General features: G+C 41.9%; 1 protein-coding gene across 5 annotated transcripts in view; it reads right to left on the reverse strand.

Annotated features, from left to right (window-relative positions):
• The window catches only part of casz1 (castor zinc finger 1), a 276,456-nt gene that overhangs the window by 171,444 nt on the left and 82,237 nt on the right, over positions 1-22,775 (reverse strand). For all 5 annotated transcript variants that reach the window (XM_067970381.1, XM_067970383.1, XM_067970380.1 and 2 more), the window contains exon 3: positions 18,842-18,900. The gene's annotated coding sequence lies outside the window, so the exon portion shown is untranslated. The remainder of the gene's footprint in view (positions 1-18,841; positions 18,901-22,775) is intronic.

Below are 22,775 nucleotides of genomic sequence, written 5' to 3' on the forward strand. Positions count from 1 at the left end.
CTGCCGGTGACCGTATGTGAGCAAAAGTCAGCGCCTTGAGCAGAAGAGAGGAGAAAATTGGCAATAAAATCCCTGCAACTACAGTGGGATTTCAGGAAGGTGATGCAGTATAAATGGAGACAGACAGTACCCGCTGAGCAGGGCTTTACCTGTCGGTGCTCCACATCTTCCTGCTGCTGGCTGGACATGAAGTACCAGCTTAATAAAGAGATCCAGTTATTAAAAGCACACGGTGCACAGAAATGTTGCTTCCACTTTAGCCGCATTTAATATTCTAATGTTCTCCCAAAAAAAATGATTCCTGCACAATAAATTCAAGATGTACAAACAACATTTCATTATTAAATGTTTACCCTGAAACCCCTCAGTACTAGTATTACTCCAATGTATTTCCAGAACATACAAACCAGTAAAAACACAGCCACATTTATGCACTAGAGATGAAACATTCAAATTAAAAAATGTAAATAATCCCAACTTTATTTTAGTCAGTTCTCATTAACATACAGTCAAGTTCAATGGACCTCAATATTACTCATTAAAAGGAATGCTTGTCCTCCAAAGCCATTCTTTGGAAACACACTGACTGGGGCGGCTAAACAAACAGCTACTTGTTATGCTGCACGTTACAGGGATTTGTGTTGATCAGATCTGACTGCACATTTTTTTTTAAAAACAGCGTACAAAAGCTGTCATTGTCCTCAAAGGGTTAAGTTCGATAACTTGACTTGAAGGAGATATATTGTCCTGTGAAGATTAAAAGGAGCCAAATGCACTTAAAGCTGTGACATAGTAAAGGACAACCAGCAAGAAAACAAAAAATCATTTTCCTGCCTATTACAGTTTTCTTATTTATTTGCTATTTCCATCCAGCAATCCAAAGCCTACAGAGCAACAGAGCATTTATTAATTCATGAAGCACTAATTAGTTCTTTGTTTAATTTTGTGTAAAAACAGACTGACCAGAATGATAACGACGTTCATTGTAACTTCACAGTCCCAAACCATTGCTGTTTTCTAACAACCTGGGACTCTGCTTGTGACTAATGCGATGAACTGAATTCCCCTCTCAGTTCCACTTCATTAAGTCAAAAGTGACATGAAGTCTAGTAAGAACTTCGAGACCTAATCGTATCAAAGAATGTCAAATAACTTCCTGCGGGGAAAATCGTCTGAAGTTTAATGCCAACTCTTGATAAAAGTACCATTCACTCAGCAAATCCTTTCCCGAAACCTGGATTGTGGAATAATTCCGTTACACCTTGAAATGCTAACCAGTAAATTTCAATTTTGTGGCCATTTTGTTAAGCGAATAAATCTGTGGGGAGGAGAGGGAATATTCTCCTTTTGCAACTATTGAACTATCCCTGTTAACTGACTGCTTTGGGCTATACAGTTTTACTCTGATTTTCTTTTATTCTGTCCCGACATTGCGTACTGGGAGTGCCTCATATCCCTGCCTGTACACAGGGATTGGGGGCGAGAGCTCTCATCAAATTTCTGAAGAGAATGTGGTCAGACGCATTAACGCTGCAACGCACATACAGGTGCCTCGTGTGTCAGACATTTTCGATTCTCGGAGAGAAAATTCCTCAGAATCCTCAGGTAACAGGGCTCCTGCTCACTCTTTCTGTGCTGGGTTTTACAAAGCTACAGTGGTGAGGCAGTGCTGGGTGGATTATTTTTCCGCGGAATCGGGCAAGGCAAAATAAAGAGAGTGGGATAGTAAGCTACATTCTTAAAATCTTTGTCTTAAGAAAGGGAGGGGGAACAGAATTTTGAGAGAGAACACGTGCACAGATTATAGATGGAGCGTGAATTGCTGGACGTTCCCTGTAAGCCCATTTTTTAATTATTATTATTCACTTAACATACACGGACCAAAACTGCGGATTAATCATTTTTTATACTTCATCATTCAAGTTTCTTTATCTAAAAATGACCCAGAGGCAAATGACAATCTACTTCAGCAACAATACAAGTTCAGCTCTCTCTCAGTGAAAGTATCTTCAAAATCTTTTAGGAGCTTGTTGAAAAATAGTCTCGGTGTCAAAAAAAGTCCAAACAAACATAAAAATATTGTCAAAAAAAAATCTGCCCTCCCTTTCCTTCCCCTAAAAATTCATCCGTGCAGCAATTTATTGTCTATAGAGCCAAGCTGAATCATTAAGAACTGATAATTAACCATTAGAAAACAATGGACATACTACCAGAATCAATGAGTGAATAGTTTCCCTCTGTTCTGCTCTGTCAAGTGATATGTGTTCCTCTCGTGGAAACTTTTCAAATAGTGAGGCAAGGATGAAAAATTGAACATTTATTAAATACCGCCGATTATGCATATTTTGACAGCAACCTAGCAGGCCCTCTTTGCCGTCTAAATCGCTGCCCATTCTTGCTCACACCAAGAGGTGACATCAGAGAAGCCAGGGCAGCTGCCTTTAGAGGCAGCCTTCCCTCCTGCCCCCTAATTTTTTTTGTCGCCTTTTGAAACTTCGGCCCATGCTGGAGCTTGAGAATGGCCGCTGATGTGCAACAAGTGGCAGCTCCATGGAAACCGGCGATTTCCCTAAAAAATATTCCTTTTTCCTTTTGAGGACCTGTCACAGCACATGCAAAGCATCGCACGACCCGCCGTCCGACCATGACAAAACCCATTTTCTGGCTCGTACTTGATTGATTAAAAAACTTTTAAGCAAAACCATGTTAAAAGACAAGAAAGTGACACCGAGAAAGAAAAGCCGGGGCAAGCCTTAACCAGACAGTTTCCTTGGAAATGCCAGTGGATAGGATGGAAGAAAAGCAACACAATCATCCTCTGCTGAGGGAAAGGTCAGCCAAGCCATGAAACTTGACAACAATAGCGATTAAGATGATGATAAAGTGGCGAGAGATAGGGAAGGAAGTCAGTAGTTCTGTAAACTTCAAAGTTTATTATGTTCGACAGACAGTGGCTTTTTTTTTTGCATCTGTGTTTTTACTAAATTCACATACTACAGTTTAAACTGAAGGCTATCCCTTTACCTGGGCTGTGAATGAATCTCCCTGCTTTTGCAAATCTTATCATAACTTCCGGGATATTTTATAACTTGAGATATATTTACCTCTATTCTAGATCCTGACTGTAGAACACACCTTATCTGTTTTCTTGTTTCGCAAAAAAAAACTACAGAAAGCACAAGACTCCTGCTGATATAGCAGCACATGTCCCTACATTCCAACAGTGACTACATCTCAAAAAAATAATTAATTGGCTGTAAAGCGTTTTGGGACATCCCGTGGTCGTGAAAGATGTTATATAAATGCAAGTTGCTTCTTAAGTTTTTTCTTATTTAATTCAAGAGAACAGCTGACCTACATCACAGTAACAATAATATTGTAAAAAGTCATGGCAAAGTTAATGGGTCCAGTAACCCCTTAACTATAAGTAGACGCACTGCTACATCAGCAGTCAGGACCTTGTATATATAAGTATACTGCTATATTTGGAGACAGGATCTGATGTAGCAGCGTTTGTAAACATAAATATATAGCACCTCTCCATCCCCACAGAATAACAACCACAGGGCTTTAAGTGGTGAGTCCCTTTGGATTGTTTGTATGTATTTGCACACAGAGAGTGTGTTCCATGCCTCTGCAGATCTTTGTACACACATATCAGATGTGTATGGTTCATGGAGTTCATACGAATGGTTACAAAAGTATAAATACCGAAGGTCCTTGCCAGACCTCTGTATTTGAAGCCTGTCCAGTTCAATGGTGCCTTGAGACTTAATAGACTGAGAGCACAGTGCATTACATAAAAGTCCTCAGTGGACTGAAAAGTGCAATACCGTTGAGTCTGTGAACTAAACAGCGTTTTGCATTATGGTGCTCTATTTTTTGATCAGGTGTCTCTGCATATGGGAGTTCTATGGACTGACTGGTCCTCTAAACATGGCAACTCCATGCATTGCCCATTGTTCTATACACTGCAATTCAATGGATTTGGCATTAGAGAATGAAGCTCAGTATACTGACTGAGAAATGTAACATGAAACTATATGGCTGATCAGTGGAATGCTACATGAAACCAAATAGACTGATCAGTGGGATGCTATATGAAGCTTTATGGACTGACCAGTGGATTGCTACTTGAAACTATATGGACTGACCAGTGGAATGCAGCATGGAATTCAATAGAATGACCAGTGCTGTCTACAAAAGGTCATTCTAAAAATGGAACAGTGTGTCACACAGGTAACTTAACATTTCTCAGCAGTGGGAACCTGTATAGTCTGAATACACGACAAAAGAAGGTGTATTGGTTAAAGAGGTCTATGGAAAGACTGAAGCATTATATTTGGAGCTCTGTGGACTGAAAACTCCTTTACGCAACCTGCTTTAAGGTGCTTTAAAAAAGAGCAGCTTATGGTTTGACCAACGAATTGTACAAAGGAGCTTTGCTGGAGTGATACTGGCTCTTATTTAGGATAGTGTTTGTGGGCTGGACCAGTAATTCTGTGCTTATCCATTAATATCTAACCGCAACCTGAAATCTAGGAAATTAAAATTAAGTTATAATGCTAAGTAAATCAGACATTGCCCTTTATAAAAAAAATGAATATATACCAGATTGCAAATGTTATTGGGGAAAAATGCAAACCAATGCCGTAGACCTTCAAAAATGTCAGTACCTAAATGACAAAAATCTGCTTCTTGACAGCGACTCATTTATATTTTAGCTCCGTTCCATTATCCTAACGAATTCATCATCAGCAGATGCAATATTAACAGCAGAAAATCAACTCATTAGATCCAGTGGGATTTAATCAACATTGCAATCATGTATGCGGTTCCTGGAGAGTTTGATTTTTTTTTCTTTCTTTTTTTTAGTCCTTTCCACATAATTGCTCCATCTTAGATCTTAATAAATTATTCCAGCCTTAGATTGCCGACTTTCTCCACAAAGCACTGCCTTTCGTTAAAATATTTACAATAAACATCATTATGTCATGGGCACACATTTTGAAATGGCCTTTAGCTGCCCTGGAAGCGATAATTGGGTGTTTTTTTGGTGACAATTAACCGTCTGTTTACCAGTCAGTGATAACAGTACATGACAACCTTTACATGTTATACTTCTTACATAGAATCGCTTTTGATGAACAGAGTAAAACATGCCTTAAAAAAGGCACACAAATAATACCTTGAAGTAAATTCTTGACCCAATAGCATACTTTTACACTCTGACAACTAATGAGGGGTTTTACACAAATATGGAGATGGAAAGTTGAAAATTCTGAATGGAATCCTACATCATTGTCTTCAAGATTCAGCCTCTGATGCTGCAATTCTATTGTTCTCTCCTTTCACATGAACTGCCCCACTGGATGATGTAATAATTTGACTGGGCAATGTAAGGAGAATGGTGGGCATTCAGCGAATGCCATCATCCATGGAAGAGTCCACTGAAAAATGGGGGGGGGGAGGGGGCAACATTCTGCTAGTTAATAAAATTCAGCACTATTTAATGTTTTAATACAGGATTGAGCACTTCTCAGAATTGGAAAATCTACCGTCATTATTTAATTTGTAGCTTCTTTTCAAAATATGGTCAACAACCACCAGCCTGGTTCAACTACAAATATACAGCATTCTGCTGCTATGATTTTTTTTATTTATTATATTGTATTGGGAAATCTTTTAGGAGAGCTAAAATGTTCTTAGAGATTTTAAGATAATCGTTTGTGTGGAATGTGAGTGAATGTGTGCGACCTTGACGGTTTATAAATGCAAGTTCGTTCTTTTGCCTCATTGTTCACCAGGTTTCTGCTTTAGCTGGGACACTGACAAGGCCCACATTATTAACTTGTATATCCGTGTCAGTGACATGGTGCGGATGACCCATCGACCCTGTGAACGATGTGACGGACCTCTGAAACTCTCTATCCTTTACCTGTCCTGATAGGTCTGGTAGACTTGTTTACAGTGAAATTACTCAGAGAAACACACAGTACTTACACTGTATTCCCCAATCCGTGAGCCCTGTGTCGCTGCCTTGCACTGTCTGCTCCATTTACTTCACAAAGTTATCTCCTTCACCTTTTCTTAACGGAGATCTTTAGGATGGAGAATTGAGTACCGGTTGTACTCATCACTCAGCATTCTCTCTACACCAGCTGTACTGAAGTACAGTTTAAGCTCGGACATTTCAACTTTTCACTGGTCCTTCCTGGAATCACAGAGTGACTGCTGACAGAAGCAGAGACCAAGTGTTTCCTTCACCCGGAGGCTGAAGTATAAGCACCTTCTTGGAGAATACTACAGTTTGGACTCCAAGGCAGATCAGCAATGAATAGAAACATTCACGGGATTTCCAGATTGTCAAAATCAGAATGATTAGACTGCTAAAATTAGAATATTGCAAGACATTCAACTCGACATATCTTGTGTAACTGATATGATCTGCAGTGGTCAAGTAATGTCATCATAAAGCGTCAATCAGCTACCTTATGATTTGTTACAGATAGAATTTCCCACAAATTAGCAATTTTTTTTTGCTCTAATCATTTTCAGTTTATATGCTTTAAATCAAAAATGTACTGATCACAGAAAACGATCCACAGTGAGCCTTTTAATGTGCCAGCAAGTGGGCTCACGGCACGTTCTAGAGGTCACATGTTCAGGTTCCAAGCTAGCATGGCACCTCAATCTGCCAGCCTCACTTCTAATTAGTTTTGTTATTTCTCTTTCAGGCCATTAGGTGCATCAGGAGAGTGGAATGTTCCACTTAAAGTTTGGGGGAGTAAAAAGGGTGAGAAGGGAATCTGGCATCTCATCCCACTGTTCACTTGCTAGATACTAACCAATTATGGAGTAGGACTCATGGAAAAGTCTCACATTTTGGTCACAGAATGAAGCTCCCCTCCGTTTCTTGCGGTATGGTGCTTTGCCTCTTCTAAGGCATCTAGAGCGAAGGCCTACCTCATGAATATTCATCACACACACGACTGGCAAGTTGGAGTCCTAGTCAATGCTCCTAGGAGTAAAATGGCAGAAGCAATACCTGTACAAACGTGCAACTCCATTTACCACACCCCGCTGTAGAATATGAAGCCACCATGCCTGGTGTATAAAATACTATGATGTGGAGATGCCGGTGATGGACTGGGGTGGACAAATGTAAGGAGTCTTACAACACCAGGTTATAGTCCAACAGCTTTATTTGGAATCACAAGCTTTCCTCCTTCGTCTACATTACTGATCCATTCAAAAGCATTAGAGAATTTCTCATGTTTTTAATCTCCATTTATACTTTATTCTGTGTAGGTCAAGAATAATGGGAGATGCATCTTGAAGTGGGTGTTATAATGAAGATTCTTACATATAGCAACACTTACGTGTAGGCTACTTCCCATTACAGCATTGTGTATTTGGCATTGTCCTGTGGTGAAAAGTGCGCTGCTTAGCTGCAAGCTGCCAGGCATGCTCCACACTGACAGGATTAAACTTTGAATGTGTTCTACAACAATTTGATGTGTTCAGAAATTGGGAATAGCCCTTTAATCACTCATTCTAACAATGCTTTTTTCTTTCTCTGGGTCAGCTGTGACCTTGTCACTATGAGTTAAACTTCCTGCTGCTTCCCCCACATAAAGCTTTTGACAGCTTTTACAGCCTACCACCCCAAACGCCTATGTAATCCCATGTCTGCAGTGTATATGCTAAATCCTCCCTTAGTAAACCAATTTTGGGCCTTTTTTTCCCTCTCTGTTTATTAGATTATCAGGCTGTTGGACCTGCTTGAGTTCCTGATATACACACTAATCCTAATCCAAGCAGACAACTATAAGCCTTCCTGAAGGAGGGGCCTTCCAGCTTTCCATATACACAATGAATAGACTGAATCTGCACCAGAGCATCCTTAACACCATGATGTTTAAGGCCTCAGACTCTGCTCAATTACAGAAGAACAGAATTGTAAATCCTTGCACTTTAATAAGAAATATTTGGTTTAAAATACACATGTACTCCTTAAGGGGTAAGGTTTAAGCAGAGCCTTGCTGGATGGGAGGGTGGGTCACAGAGTCAACCCTGTGGTGTTAAGTGACTGATCAGCAACCCATCCAATGAGATTCTGTACTGCAAGTGGAACCTTGTAACATTTATCCTATTTAATATATGTTCATTTAATATGATTAGCACGCAACATATGAGGAACCTGCATAATGTTCTTTACTGTATACTATATGTACACATAAAATATTATTGTATGTATTTAGAATAAAATTCACTTTGCCAATTATTTATGGCTTGAATACGGAGCCTGTATGTCAATTTTCTCCTCTCCCCCCATTATCTGTCGCTGCTTTCCCCCCTTTCTGATTGGTCAATAATAAGAGCTGAAAGCAACCAGAATAACCAATCATATTACATAAAACTTTTTTCCCTAATCACATTACAGCAAAAAGATAATTCCTTGAGATACAGTCACCATGACACTCCCTATCCAGGCTCAGACTGAGTGGAAAGCTTTTAATAATAGTGTTGCTTTACACGTTGTGAATTCTGTGGTAAGTAGATTATCATATGCTCCTAGGAATAAAATGGCAGATATATTACCTGAGCAAACTTGCAACTAAATGTACTGCACCCTGATGTGGACATGTGGGTCTCCATGAGCCTCAGACCGATTTAAGAAGCCCGCCCCTTGTTCTGCATCTGCACACCTGGGCTTAGCTAGGCTTCATTCCCAAGCTTGTCTGCATTTTACTCCCAATCTTAACCTGCCAACTCAACACCCAGCCTCAGCCTGGCACCCATCTTCACCTCAGCCTTGGCACTAGCCTCCAGTCACCACCCAGACCCTTCTCCCTCACACCTGGCTCCACTAGACGCACAGCCTGGCCTCCTCCTCAACCCAAAAGCAATTCCATGGGTGATCTGCTCGTAACTGTCAAATATATACTGTGGAGTCCTGTTATAGTGTCATCACTTTTGACAAAAAAAATTAGGTTGTAAGTGAGATGTTCTTACAACAGGGCTTCAGATGCTCTACACATAGATTAACAGAAGCAAATTGAGGCATTTAAGGCCCTCTCTTAACAGGACAGTCCTCTGACAGTGCAAGTGCAAATTTCACTGTAATACAATGTTGCAGGATTCCGAGGAAGAGGAAATGACACATTGAGCCCAACAAAACCGTCCCTCCTATTTCATATGTTGAGCGTTTTTTTTTCATTCTCAAGTAGTCACCTCTCATCATCTTGTATCAGGTCACCTTCAAACCCACAGGTTATGTAGTATCATAGTAGGTACAGCATGGAGGAGGCCATTTGGCCCATCGTACCTGCTCTTTGAAAGAGCTATCCAATTTGTCCCATTCCTCTGCTCTTTCCCCATAGCACTGTAAATTTTTTCCCTTCAAGTATTATTGATAATACACATTGTTTTCTTCCCTGTAACTGGCACTGCTCTGTAGCAATTTTATTTAGTAGCACCTGTAGTAGTCAAAAGATATTACAAAAAAATAGATTTTGTAGGAAAATACAGCGATCAACATGACTGACAACAACTGACTATTTCATTTAGGTTCAGTTGTCAAAATGTAGTGTGGGCTAGCCTCAATGGCAATCTTTGTTGGGTTATCACATGCAATAACTGGAGATGAGGCTCCTAGCCAACAGGAACGGGTGAAAGTTGACAGGGATTCTCCCACGTCAAGCTCCAGCAACCTTTACTGACTGGCCGTAGTGCATGATTGGTGTAGGCCGTGATATCGCAGGTCGTCCACCTGTCCTCTTAGCCACAGCCTTAGATCTATGACTCTGGAAGTTATGAAGGAATGAAGGTGCAGCACAGGAGGAGGCCATTCAGCCCAACGTGCCTGTGCTGGCTCTTTGAAAGAGCTATCCAATTAGTCCCATTCCATTGAAGGGATAAGACATTTTTTTGAACAATATCTATTATCTTGATGATTTTAGTACTGTTACTTTGATTCAATTCTAGCTCTGTGAGAGCATAGTCAGAATTCCCTCTAAAACTATTAATAAATGAGTCAGGAAGGCTTGCATGTAAGGGAGGGTGGTGGGGAGGGGAAGAAGGAGAGGGATAGGGAAAGGGGATAATATTGGCGGACTAGTATTTGGTACATGGACAGATTGCCTGGATGATAAAGCAGACCAGTTTCCGTTTTGTTTCCAATTTGGACCCTGCTTTCCTAGAGGTGCCAGCTTTGCAATGGGCACCGCGGTGTAGCCCTCTGGTACGTTGCCCAACTTCACCTGCGAGCTATCACAGCCACGCCCAATCCAGTTCTAAACTGACACCCACCACGGTGCACTTTCCATTGGTGGAGGGGGGGGGGGGAAGTCACTGGATATAACCAGAAATCAGAACCCTGACTGATTTTCCCCTCCCTAGTCCAGGGACACTGAAGCTGATTATCTTGCCCCCCCGAACTGCTACTCTAGGTGAGATCAGGTAATGTAGGACAGAGCAAGAATCAAACTGGGGTCTTAGGCCCGAAATTCCTAGACACCTTTTGGGAACGGATCTGGGTGGGGCAAGGTGCAACATCTACGTGCCCATGGACACGCCTCTGGCCTTTTCCCAAATCCCAGGGCCAAGGGCATTAGCACAATGTGGGCAGGTGTCTGTGGTGTTTTTGCCAGTCTCGGGGGGCGGGGGGGGGGGGGGAAATGGCATGGTGGGGATGGGTGTGGCGAGGGATATTACTGTGGCGCTATGCTGCAGCATTAGTGAACCAGTTGTGCCAGCTGAATATCTGAAAAAAAAAATTTAAGGACTAATTTCTCACTTTCTCAACACCAATCAATCTCTCCACAATCATTAGGTAATGGATATGGAGCTATGGCGGTTAACTGGAGTTGAGGTAGAGATCAGTCATGATCTAACTGAATGGCAGAACAGGCTCGAGGGGCTGAATGGCCTACTCCTGTACCTAATGTTGCTATAATTCATTGCGATAGGGAAATCAGCCTTTGTAAATTTCACTGGCCCCACTTCCACCAGGATCGGGTCCTGGCAGGCAAAGTACGTCTGCTTCACACAGGTGGACGCTGTTGTGAGGGGGAAATGGAGGTGGAACTGGGAAGGAATTCTGATGGATAACGTCAGTCTGCCTGTCCGGCCTCTTCCAAGAAGTGTCTGCCTCCCCTTCAGGCAGAATTTTAAAACCCATTAAAAAAGGGGCAGAGACCTGGGTGAATTGGGGTCCCAGTCCCAGACACCCTGATAATCCTGGTAGAGGATGAGACTGGGGAAATAATAATGGAAAACAAGGAAATGGCAGAGGAATTGAACAGATATTTTGTATCTGTCTTCACAGTAGAAGACACTAATAATATACCAATAATAGTAGATAATCAAGGGGCAAAGGGGAGGGAGGAACTAAAAATAATCACTATCACTGGAGAAAAAGTACTAGGTAAACTAATGGGTCTAAAGGCTGACTAGTCCCCTGGACCTGATGGCTTGCATCCGAGGGTCTTAAAGAAAGTGGCTACAGAGATAGTGGATGCGTTGGTTGTAATCTTCCAGAATTCACTAGATTCTGGAAAGGTCCCAGCAGATTGGAAAACCGCAAATGTAACACCCCTATTCAAGAAAGGAGTGAGACAGAAAGTAGGTAGCTGCAGACCAATAGCCTAACATCTGTCATTGGGAAAATGCTAGAGTCCATTATTAAGGAAGCAGTAGCAGGACATTTAGAAACTCATAATACAATCAAAGAGAGTCAACATGGTTTTATGAAGGGGAAATCGGGTCTGACAAATTTATTAGAGTTCTTTGAGGAAGTAACGGGCAGGGTGGATAAAGGGGAACCAATGGATGCAGCATATTTGGATTTCCAAAAGGCATTCGATAAGGTGCCACATAAAAGATTACTGCACAAGTTAAGAGCTCATGCTGTTGGGGGTAATATACTGGCATGGATAGAAGATTGGCTAATTAACAGAAAACAAAGAGTTGGGATGAAAGGATCATTTTCAAAATGGTAATCTGTAACTAGTGGGGTGCTGCAGGGATCAGTGCTGGGGCCTAACTATTTGCAATATATATCAATGACTTGGATGAAGGAACAGAGTGTATTGTGGCCAAATTTGCTGATGATACAAAGATAGGTGGAAAAGCAAGTTGCAAGGAGGACAAAAAGGGCTCGATATTAGGAGGGAGGCGGGTTGGCAGCGGGGGGTCGACTGGGCCCGTGGGTAACGCGCCCAGTGAATTTGGGGTGCTCCGCACGCGATCGCAGCCTAATTGAAGGCATTTACCTTGGCTTCCGGGTTTCGCACTGGAAAGCTGCGCAGCGGACAGACTGCGCAGCCGCATCATAGGCTGTCAGCTGGAGGAGCCCTATTTAAAGGGGCAGTCCTCCACTGACTGATGCTGCAGAAAGGAGCCAAAATTATAGCATGGAGCAGCCGAGGGGGAAGGCTGCTCCCAGGTTTAATGATGCCTCACTCCAGGTCCTACTGGATGGGGTGAGGAGGAGGGGGAGGACAGAGATCTTCTCCCCAGCGGGTGGGAGGAAATGGCCTGCCTCTGCCACCATGAAGGCCTGGCTCAAGGTGGCAGAGGAGGTCACCAGCACCACCAACATATCATGCATCTGCATACAGTGCAGGAGGCGCTTCAATGACCTAAGTAGGTCAGACGAAGTGAGTACACTTACTCATTCCCCTACACTACGTCTGCCACATCACCGCCCCCAGCCCACATCTCCTTCTGCACTGCCAACTCTACTCTATCACATCACCCCTCACACCCACTCAAAGCTCATCCTCATCTTATCTGCACTTACTCACCTCGCCAGTACTCATCCCATCACTACCACTCAACCCAATCCTCATACAATCTCATGGCTCCGTCTCATACTCACCCTCACGTGCATCTCTTTCACGATCAGCCTCACCCAACCTGCCACTACCTGTGCCTCAGCCACAGGGCATGCATCACATATGTGTAGTAGGAAGCATAAGGCAAACATGCTGTGAGCATGAAGGGGATGCACAAGGGTGTTTGAGGGTTTGTCATGGTTGTTACTTATATTTGATTTCTGATCAACTCACATTACATATTATATTGTCACCACTACTGCCACGTCTTTGCAAATCTTGTCTGGTTTGTGCAATAATGCCCTTTCCTGAGGATCACCATGAAGATCCACACCTGATGCCACCCATTGTGTCACTGCAGAGTGGGTGTAGGTGTATTTGCAGGGCTCTTTTGCAGACGACTGAGAGATGCTAGCAATGTCCCCGGTGGTACCCTGGAAGGATGCGGAGAAGTTGTTGAGGGCAGCGGTGACTTTGACAGCAACAGGTAAGAAGATGGTGCTCGGGCCAGCCGGGAGCAGCTCGGCATGAAGGAGGCTGCAGATGTCCATGACTACATGTCGAGTGACTCTGAGCCTCCGTGTGCAATGCTGCTCAGAGAGATCCAGGAAGCTGAGCCTCGGTCTGTAGACCATGTGGCGAGGGTAGTGCCTTCTGCGACGCATCTCTCTCTGTGGTTGCCCTCCCTCCTGCTGTGCAGGTGGATGTGTCACAGCACTATGTTGTGGAGCTCCACGTGTCAGAAGTGGACAGCGTGGCCGGCGAGGCTGGTGATGCTGTTCGCCCTCCGAGGAAGTCATGACTGCAGCTATGGCGGCCCCCATCCGGAAGATGTATGTTTGAGGGGGTCCGCAAGGTAGGTAAACGTGTCTCCACACCGGGGTAAGTGTGCAAGTTGGTGAATTTTATTGTTAGGAGGAGGATGGTGCAGGCCAAACTTTGTCCAAAGTGACAGAGTGGCCTCCTGCAATGAGCGAAGGTCTCCCCCTGCACCTGTCAAATGGACCTTTGCAGCTGCCACAGGCTGGTGACTGCAACACGTCCATTTCAACTGGGAGTGTTTCCCCCAGTACGGGAAACAGTCTCAGTTAAGTTGGAAATCCCACCCCTCCTAAAATATCCTACAAATCAGGTCTGCAAACGACCTGAACTATCTACTTAATTGATCCCACCGGCTTTAATTGCCGGCGGGAGTCCCGCACGCGGGGGCTGCGCGCGCATCTAAGCGCGTCACTGGGGAACCCGGAAGTGGACGGGTTGGAGCCAGGCTCCGGACCCGCCCCGGGTAGCCCCGATTTTCGGAGCCCCCCCCACCACAAACCCGCCAGCTTGGACGTCCGAAAATCGAGCCCAAAGTGTCTGCAAAGTAAAACTGACAGGTTAAGCGAGTGGGCAAAAATTTGGCAGATGGAATAGAACGTGAGAAAATGTGAAGTCATCCACTTTGGGAGGAAAAATAAAAAAGCAAAATATTATTTGAATGGAGAAATACTACAAAATGCTGCAGTACAGAGGCATCTGGGTGTCCTCGTACATGAAACGCAAAAAGTCAATATACAGGTGCAGCAGGTAATCCGGAAGGCAAACGGAATATTGGCCTTTATTTCTAGGAGAGTGGAATTTAAAAGCAGGGAAGTTATGCTACAACTGTACAGGGTGCTGGGTGAGACCTCACCTGGAGTACTGTGTACAGTTCTGGTGCCCTTATTTGAGGAAGGATATACTTGCATTGGAGGCAGTTCAGAGAGGGTCCACTAGGTTGACTCTGAGTATGGTAGGGTTGTCTTATGAGGAAAGGTTGAACAGGTTGGGTCTATACTCATTGGAGTTTAGAAGAATGAGAGATCTTATTGAAACATACAAGATTCTGATGGGACTCAATAGGGTAGACGCTGTGAGGATGTTACCTCTCATGGGGGAATCTAAAACTAGGGGCAAAGGCTCAGAATAAGGGGTCACCCATTTAAGACGGAAATGAGGAGGAATTTCTTCTCCCAGAAGGTCATGAATCTTTGGAATTCTTTACCCCAAAAAGCTGTGGAGGTTGAGTCATTGAATACATTCAAGGCTGAGTTAGGCAAATTTTTGATCAGCAAGCGAGTCAAAGGATATGGGGAAAAGGCGGGAAAGTGGAGTTGAGGTAAAAATCAGATCAACCATGATCTCATTAAATGACGGAGCAGGCTTGAAGTGCCAAATCGCCAACTTCTGCTCCTATCTCTTATGGTCTTATGGCACCAATGCGCTCTGAGGCCCGAAGGACTTTGGGCTGTTTGTGTCCGAGATGGATTAGTGCAAAGGCAGATGGTGGCTTTATCCCTCAGCCATCGACGAAAACCCACGAAGCCAGTATTAATTCATCTACCACCTTAAGGAGATACAGCAGCCACACACAACAACAACTTGCATTTATGTAGCACCTTTAATGTAGTAAAACATCACAAGGCACTTATATCACTATTTCAAACAGTATCTATGTGACATGAGTGGCAGCAATGCTGTACAATGTGTGAGTACTGTAACTTTCATTGTTACACTTCTAACATACATTCTCTTATTAGCTGATTTAAACTATTTAAGAGTCCTCAGAACGTGGAGATTTTTTTTTAATGTGACTTGAGTTATTCAAACTGACAATTTTATGGCTCTAAACCCGAGTTGAAATCTCACTGTGGGATATTATTAACAAATGCACTATCACCTTCATATGAAATTCCTTTGTCCACTTTGTCACACGGTGAAGGAGTTAACCCATGGCTTAGATAAAATGGTGGACAGAAAGACTTGGTACGAATACATTAATGTACTCATTACTATTATCCCACAGCACGATTTCAACCCATTCTACTTTAACCCTTTAGATACTGGAGTATTATAACTATTAGAATCAAGGATTGTCAGGGAATGGATCAATGCTTTTATGGCTCAGTAGATTACTGGTCTGTAAATTGAGCACTGGTAACATACAGGAAAACAATTTTTCTCATGTTATGTGAAATAAAATAGCCATAATCTGAGAGCTGAGAAGAATCGTAAGAACTCAACAGTTGAATGTGTTCAGGTAATTAGCCACCTCCCTCCCCTGAGCTTTGTACCTGAGTACACCTGATTGCACTTACCTCTGCATTCACACATAATCTCTGCTGGCTTCGCTTAGACTCAACTTAACTCATTTACTTAAAAGTCCCACCCATCTGACAAACGCATTGGAGCAAAAGATGATATTGGCATCCATTCAACTGCAGTTACATGAGTTGGGACTAGCATATTGGGCCTTTCAGCTGTCAGTCACAGGTTCATGACGAATGAATAAAGAAATTGCGGGCACTAATCAAACAAATGGAAACCAGGCTTGATTCCAGCAGAATCAGAAGAACAGGCATCTAATATGTATGGAACAAACATATCAAAAAATATATTATGAGAAACGACAAAACTCAAGAGTTTTTCAAGATTCAGTCATTAACACCAGCCACTTATTGACGATGTTAACAGTACTGTCAACTATATTTATCGCACCAATATTTGAAATCTCAGCTGCTATATTGACACAACGTTTTCTCACACCCATCAGAACTTATTTTGTTGGGCTAAATTCATTGTTAAGCAGCATCACACCCTGAGATAGTAATCATTAACAAATACTGCACAGTAAACACCCATTAAGTTTCCTAATTAGCAATGCATAAACTGTTTGAAAATGTACTGCTTGGATGATACCAGTTTGTAGCCAGCTCCATTGTAGTCAAGCCAATACTGGTTATAGATTAGTATCAACTAAACCATGAGTGTTGGTGGAAACCTGTGATACCCCTTCTGTAGTACAAGTTATATTTGTGCTGATTTATTGCTCTGATAATAAACAACTTGTTGGGACCCAAAATGTCAAAACCTTGAAAGTGTGTCAATGAAATGACGTTGCATCTCTGCTTCCATGTGACCTCTTCCAGTGAGTGATACGATTTGAACAGATAATGCAAACAGCGTGGTTAAGATTCAACTGCGATCTCATCAGAACACTCCATGGAGAATAGGACGAGTGAAATAAATTTGACGCTAAAACTGAAGGGACGTATTCAGTATTTTAAACTTTAGAACATTAGATTATGAATGAGACTTATTGGAATTTCTAAAACGTTTGCCACGAGCGATAGAAACTGGAGGTCACCATCACTATTTTTGCTTGCAAGCCAGAAAATTGTCATCTGTAAAAGTTCTAACATGATAGCATACTTGTTACGTTCTTGTGCCATCTCATTGCAGAGTACAAACTTCGATGGATTTAAGGAAATGAGCTGCAAACAGTGCTACACACAGTGCTGTAAAGATAATGGAATGATGGACAACTTCCAATGGCCACATTCAAGCCCCAGTCTGCTGGTACAGTGGCATATACTTTTTAACTATTATGCTTTGTTTAAAGGTTGTGGTTTGCTTGCTCTCAAAGCTGTCCCATTCAGAACTCCAATACCTAATTGTTGATGTGCGAATCCTGCTCTAATACTTGGATGGAGATAGTTCAATCTACTTTGAATCACCACTCACAACCTGCTCCATGGTGTATACTAGCGGATCTCTCATTTGATACAGTGCAAGACTTGTTAAATAGGATCCAAACTAACTTTGATTGACAGTTTAAACAGGCTGTAATGTTACAAAGTTAACTGATTCCTCTAAATTTGATTAGATATCTCTCCTGCATTCTGTTTAAATCCATCTCATCACCCCTCCCTCCACTGCTAACCTGTTCAAATCCATCCTGTTGTCCTTTACTCCAAACCTACTAAATTTAATTATCCCTCCCCCTCTGAATTAGTATTTCTCCTGTTAACTAAGATGCTTAGGCTAGTTAATGCTTGGGCTTGTAAAATGGACAAGAAGCTAGAATTTGTCAGGACTTGAAGAGTAGGGAGATAGAGTTGATTGGGTTCAAAACAGAACTGATGCCAGGAGATATAGTTTGCTCTTTTAGTTACAGTAAGTTTGTATGTTTAAATTGACAAATGAATGAATGACTTTTCATGACTAACAAATGTTCCCCCTTCAAATGAAGATGTCTAAGTGTTTCTTGATAGATTTTTTAAAATATAGACAACTTTGTTCAGCATGCTTAATTAACATTTTGTTCTTAACGTCCCAATGTGTCATAGAACAAAAGAAGTACACAGAACAGGAGGAGGCCATTTGGTCCATGAAATGTGAAACTAAGATCCAGTCTGCCTGTTCAGGTGGATGTAAAAGATCTCCTAACCCTAACTCATTTTTTAGCTGTGAGCAAAACTGAAACTAGTGGAAGAAAAGTCCATTACTGATTTTCCTCATTGGTTTATTCACATCTAGTTTTTCACTTCCATTCACACCCGCAGAAAAATATACCTAAAGATGTTTAAGAAACCACCTGCAATAAGCCATTGAACCCTCTTTTCCAGCCTCTACATATTCTTTGCCTGAATCTCGGGGGTGCTGTTATCTTGTATACTTCAGTAGCACCCTTCTAAATGTGTATATTTTTGATGATTCACAAATACCTATTTGTATGTTTGTGGATTCTCATTTGATTGGTTATTTAGTGGTGTTTAGTTATAACTGAACTAGTTATCAGTGCAAAGGCAGTTAGTTGAACAAGGTTGTTCTGCAGCAAATGGAGCCATTTCATAGACTGTTAATGGAAGGACACCATTTGCCACAGTGATTCTGCTGACAGATTTAGTACTTGTTTGTAACTTGATTACTGGCACTTTACATTTGGAAACGTGCTGGGATGATACAAATATACAATGTCATTTTTGATCAATATACTGGACAAACGAAATGGAATGGGCAATTCCTGCTGATCTAACACAATATTAGAGTGAGCTTCGATTGGTATTTATTTAACAGATTAACCACTGACCTCTCATTAAACCCCCCCAAAATGATCAATTACGAATGAATGTGATATAATTATGAAATAGACAAGAGAAAACTAGTTGGGAAAACAAATGACACCTGAAACTTACCGATCCACACAGATCGGTACATCAATTAGTAGCACCAGCTTCTCTTGGGCCTGCCCCTCCTGTTAAAACAATGGTGGAAGGTCAAAGGTTACAAAGAAAGTTCATTTTAGTGAATAAATGTTCATCTTTCCAGCAGCTAATTTCTAGGATGAGCCTCTCTAGGTGCTCCAGAACTATTGGCCCTTTCTGTATTAATGTCGCTGCAAATCCCCCACCACCCCCCAAGTGTCATGGGCCTGGTGAAGACAGAAAGACACCCACACCACACATTCAGGATTCTAACTACACTGAGCCAGGAAATTCCTCAGGAGGAAGGAAAATGGTTAAAGGAGAAAGGGATAGATAGAATGTATAGAGAGAGAGAAGGAGCATTGATGAAATCTCCTTTCTGGAAACAAGCTCAAAAATTGATGGACTAAGGCCAAATGAAAGTTACCAACTGTTGCAGAAAAGTGCGATGATCCCTCCCATCGGAGGCTGTAACCGACCCCTAAATACAGTAATGCCGCGCACTCACACAAATATATATATATATATATACACCTCACGGAAAATATCAAAATACATTAAGAGATTTTTTTAAAAATTCAGTCTGCAATATCAGTCCTGTGACAACAGACTGAAAAAGCAAATTGAAGCGTCAAATGGAAACAGCTGCTCAGGTTATCCCCAGAATAGAACCTATCCTTTCCAAATTCAACGATTCCCTCTCCCCGCAAAACAAAACTCAATACTTTGCTATTTTGTGGTATTTTATCAGCAGGTTGAAACTATAGGGCAGATTGGTAAGTGCCTCACCCTTTAAATCAAACAGCGATATTTCTGATCGAGTTATTAAATTCCTTTATCACAAATAACATTTAACTTTTATTTTCCACTCCCTCTCTCCACTTGTGACGGGGAGGGGGGAAAAAAAACAATCGAGTCATTATCTATCATCCAGAAGCCCCGTGTGCTGGCTAAATATAAAAATCACAATTGCTGAAAGGAGCTGGGTCTTCCAGTCACACAGGCTTGTCAATAAATTTCTTGTTCCCTTCTTTCTGGTTGAAATTCATTACCTAATATGGACCCGCCTGCTTTCTAAGTTATTTCTAGTGCGTGTGATAATACTCTCTGGGATGCCTGGACTGGACTGCAGTCGAGATTCTGCAAATTCTGCTTTCACGGGGCAATTACCAACGAAATGGTGTCAAAAAAAAAAGTTTGAAAAGTGTAGTGGATTGGCAACAGATTATGTAAACAACTCCTGACATCATTTTTTTTCTATCTCATTGTGCTGAGGACAGCAAGTTAAAAAACCTCACGCCTGTGCGGTTAACAGCAGCAATACTCGGAGAAGTGACTCAGTTTGTTTCACTATTAAAGAGGTAGCAAATTTGACTCATTTAACACACATGAGCGCCTTTGGCCGTTGTACCACATTCTGCATAGATGCTCCATTACATGTGCTGTTGGTGAATCAGCTTCAGACCTGGTATTCCTACTATGTGGAATTGCTTAGGACATGCATACTCCTTATAGATGCCTATATGTGTATATACATATAGAATATATATAACTAATATCAAACGATTTATTGGGCAGTGAATGTACAAAAGAAACCCTATCCGACAGCCTCACCTCCCTGACAGGGTGGAAGGGACTGAGCTGAAACCTGTGTAGGTCAGGGCAGATCCTTCATAAACTGAACACCCTTTGCAGCTTCAGAATTGTACTCAAAGCTTTCCTGGGAACTTCACTTGTCAATTATACGGCTGGGTGAATGGGAGTTAAAAATAACACATTTGATGGGAAGTTGCTGAATGTTTTGCTTATCAAACACGCTGCATCTTAATATTACAAAAGCATCTTTGTACAAAAGGTAAGTATTGCATGCCTTCGTCAGATCCAGAGTGATCTCCTGGACTAATTTCGATCACCTAACGGGGGGGGGGGGGGGGAATTTCCTGGATTTTTTTTCCCCAGAGTGGCCTAGGTTTTTATCCATTTTTCTGCCTCTCCCAGGAGATCACATGGTTTCGGGTGGGAGTGTATATATTGTGATGCACAAAGCATCGCAATCATTTGGGGCAGGTTGGAGGGACCAGAGGTTCTTTGCCTGCCGGTCATTGTCCGTATTACTTCAAGGCGTCCTTTTTTGCCCAAAAAATTAGAAACGGCTGATGCTATTGTGCTGTTGTATAATGTGAGCATATTCCACACTCAGTATGATATAAACCTTTCCTTCTCTTGTGATATCTATTTGTTGAGAATTTTCAAATGCTGTAATATAGTACAGCAATCAATAAAACCACAGACCAGATCACTCAGTATTCTTGGAAGATACTGAGAATGGATCTTACATCTTTTGTGTAAGATTCGTACTGAAAACCTCAAAGGATTCCAGTTAAATAATTGTTATTGATACTCAATAAAATGTGTTAGTGATACCTTCTAAACTCCACATAACCAAAGAGATCACTTTCAAGAAAGTGGGGATAACTTTCTGTGAGACCTTATCTAATCTAGATCATCAGATGATGAATAAAATAAAAGAATGTGCTCTCCTAATTGTTCAATGGGTAAATGCACTGCTCAGTGTGGTAGTGAACCATCAGGAAATGTCTTTGGTTCAACCCTTGGCCTGCACTGAGTTAGCAAATCTAGCTGGGGCAGGAGCAGGGGAGTTCCCATTCTTGATGGTGATCCAGTAACCCCTGTTATAAAGTGTGTGTGTATATGTGTGGGTGTGTGTGTGCTTGAGTGTATGTGGGTGGGTGTGCGCGCTCTTGTGTGTGTGTGTGTGTGTGTGTGTGCGCTTATGTGTATGTGGGTGTGTGTGTGTGTTTTTGTGTATGTGGGTGAGGACATGGTTGAATAGGCTGCCAACAATCACTGTCTAGGCTCACACATGCAGAACTGCCACTTGGGAGGCATCCAAGGTTCCTGTGGGACTTTCTGCAGCGTGAGTTAGCACCTTCACAGGTGGAGAAAACTGCAGGAAAAAAAATGCTATCATTAAACTGCTATTGTAGTATAAATCCCAGTCTTCTGTTTCTTGGGAAACTGCCATTTGAGCGAGAGTGACGAGCATGCTGGGGTTGCCACATGTTTATTGAATCTGTTTTCAGTTAAAGGCTCCACAGAATCAGATAACTGCCTAATTCTCTGTGAAATACAGTAACTGTTTAAAAAAAATAGACGTGTGGCAAAATGCTACCAGGCAACTGAGGAGACTCACTAACGGTAAAGACGGCAGCTCAGTTGTTCAGGCCAGCTGGCATCTATTTGTTAATTAATTAAATGTGTTTAAAAATACACTGAACTTGGTTAACAGCTGAGAAACGTAAACTAGGTAATTTGAGCAGATGTGAATTTTGAGAGTTTCAAACCCAGTTTGTACTGACTAACAACAAGAAACAAACCTCCTGTCGGCAATTTTCAAATCCTTATGGGCTGATGATCAAAACCCTTCAAAATATTTAACAGAAACAAGGTCCAATGGTTTTAACATGCACTAAGTTCTTTCTCTATAGCTGTCTATGGAAGTGTGTTAATGTGAAGGGCACATTTATACGGTTCTTCATTAGACAGGGAGCTGCATTCTGTGAGTGATTTATGGACTGTCACAGAATGCTGCAGTCAAGAGTTTGTCTATCTTTGTAAAAGAGTTTGTTTGACTGTACAAATGTGCCAACTCAAAAGATTTTTTAAAAAATGTTGTAAGAACAAAAAAGACTTTGAAATGATAGTTAAGAGATTGAAGTCTGTAGATGGGAAACATATGATCTGTTAATGAACGCAATCATAAGTGGCACATCAGTTTTCACAAACTACAGGTAGATCCTGAGACCCAAGAGTGCTGAGGATGACACGTCTCCTCCAGGAGGCATTACATCCTGATACCTTTTTTCCGGAGGTGCTTTGTGCCATCTCCTTTTCCCAGAGGTGC

Source organism: Heptranchias perlo, chromosome 32 (genome assembly GCF_035084215.1).
Source record: "Heptranchias perlo isolate sHepPer1 chromosome 32, sHepPer1.hap1, whole genome shotgun sequence".
Taxonomy (NCBI): domain Eukaryota; kingdom Metazoa; phylum Chordata; class Chondrichthyes; order Hexanchiformes; family Hexanchidae; genus Heptranchias; species Heptranchias perlo.